Source organism: Montipora foliosa, chromosome 10, assembly GCF_036669935.1.
Source record: "Montipora foliosa isolate CH-2021 chromosome 10, ASM3666993v2, whole genome shotgun sequence".
Lineage (NCBI taxonomy): Eukaryota > Metazoa > Cnidaria > Anthozoa > Scleractinia > Acroporidae > Montipora > Montipora foliosa.
The window spans coordinates 20,895,797-20,898,060 of NC_090878.1; positions in this window are offsets into that span (position 1 = coordinate 20,895,797).

Consider the following 2,264-nt stretch of genomic DNA (forward strand, 5'->3'; position numbering starts at 1 on the left):
GTCTATTGGGTGTGTCCTAATTACTTGCATTTTCTTTCGCTCCATTCCACAGTGTTCGCACTTGGAACAACAGAGTGCCCAGTTGTTAACTGCGACCTACCGACTTTCTTACTTCACCATATCGTTTATTGTTGCGGAGCGAGCGAGCAGCAACATAATCAGAATTGAAAAATAATTATACTATGCACAACCTTGCTTTCTTTTTCCCATAATGTGTCGCGTTTTCGACCTCAGTGGACTTCGCAGAGACCAGAATAAATTGCTGTATGGTTGCTTTGAGTCAAAATAGGTGGTTTTCGTGTTACGTCATCAACGCCATATTGGTGAAAGAAAACAAAAGATCTCCCATTAGCTCATTTTGTTTCTCCACCAGCAAGTTTACTGTACATCATTGTCATCTGTGTGTCTAGAGATAGCTTGCAAACCACCTTTTTTTACTGTGACGAGCGATCATCCTCCTCTTAATCGTAAATGTTTTTAAACTTGCGTCCTGTCAGGTTTTATTTCAGATCCATCCTTGGTGAACTCGTCCTATCGCGAAACCTTCACACATATTCTGTGATCATAGTCGAAATTGTATAGTTGCTAGGAGTTAAGGTAACTCCCATGTATCTTTAGCACTAGCGAATGAACGTTCTGTCAAAAAAAAATTCAAACTGCCCGTCTGTAAAACATTTATCCTTCGTTCTCACTGTTTAAACCTGGAGGGGGATTTGACGCTACACGCTTCCCGTGTTAGGGACTTTTGATCATTCGTTGAGTTCCGGGGGTCGGGACTTTTAACTTAAACCGTTAGAAGAGTGGGGTCCACTGACGCCATCTTGGCTGATCGCCATCTTGGCTGATCGCCATCTTGAATGACCGAGAAAGACTGAAAAATAGTATTACCCAGAAGTCACTAGAAGCAAACCGATTCTCTGCGATTCCCTCAACGCCACGAGTGAAAGAAAGGTGAGTGAGTCTGCTCTATATTTTGTAAGACAAAGGTCATCGAGTCTTTTTAACAAGGTTGAGATGTAATCCAATAGAAAAGCTTTTGTTTCCGTTATGTTCTGGTGCATATTTTTTGCATATGTTTGAATATTGATGAGTTTTCTTCGCGCAACTTGTGTATGCTTGCTTGTCATGAATTCATAAGCATTCAAAATTTGATATTGACGACGAAATCTTGGTTCAGCAATAGACCAATTTCGATATATTAAAATTCAGTCGAAAACAAAAGGCATGATCTCGAGGCTCTGGGGAATAAACTCATACAAATCCTTACATTTATTCCCCAGAGCCTCGAGATGATGTCTTTTGTTTAGGACTGAATTGTAATATATCGAAATTGGTCTATTCGAAGACGAATGGCCGGAGTTCGTGGATGTTGACGCTCTGGAACACGTGGCAGATCGTTCTAAGCTCCGGGTGCCCCTGGGGTGAGGAATTTGCAATTTTTTTGACCCAGGATGACTTCCCTGGGGCCGGGCATTTGAACAGAAAAACTGATCTGAGTTCAAATCCCCCGCCTATGCCCTTCCCCCCCCCCCCTCCCCCCAAGCAGCTTAACATTGATAGGTGCATTACTCAGATTTGCTATGATTTCTAATGAGCGTGAGTTAATTTGGTTCTGTTGTGTCCCCTTAATACCAAACACATTTAGCTGAGTTGTCGCCAAGATGGCTCATATTTAAGAGAAAAGTAAACATGTTTACGGCAGTCTATCTGGTCTATTAATTACAAAAATATGATCTTGAAATTTATAGCGAAGGCTTATTGAAAGAGACTGCGGTTTGAGTATTAACAAGTAGAGTATTGTGGGAAGTTATACGGGGCAACGTGGATCTCTTTAACTGGCAAACATTTTTGCTCGGACAATAACTACCCTACAGGAATTCTTGGACGAATAATTCAAAAGCCGCTTAGGGTATTTCACTGCTTGTAAGCAGCTTTGCGGTAGATATGTATCGCTTAGAAAGTATGCTTTTCCTTTTCGCCTATGCCAAAAACAATCAACAGATGACTCCGTGTTAAGTCGATCCCGAGGTTGTGGAGAATTTTGTGTGTTTTTTTGTGACAAAGAATTCGTAAATTTTTGAGAGTGTGGTTCAATGTTTGACGTTTTGGTTTGGCGGGGGAAATCTCGGACTGCACGCGTGGACAATAAAGCAATTTGTTAATTGTTATTACTGGGTTGCCGTATACGGCAATCCCTGTTGGAAAATGGGTAGAATTTCTCCGTTTTATTCTTTTCCGCGTCGGTAAAAGTCTTGCCTGTCACT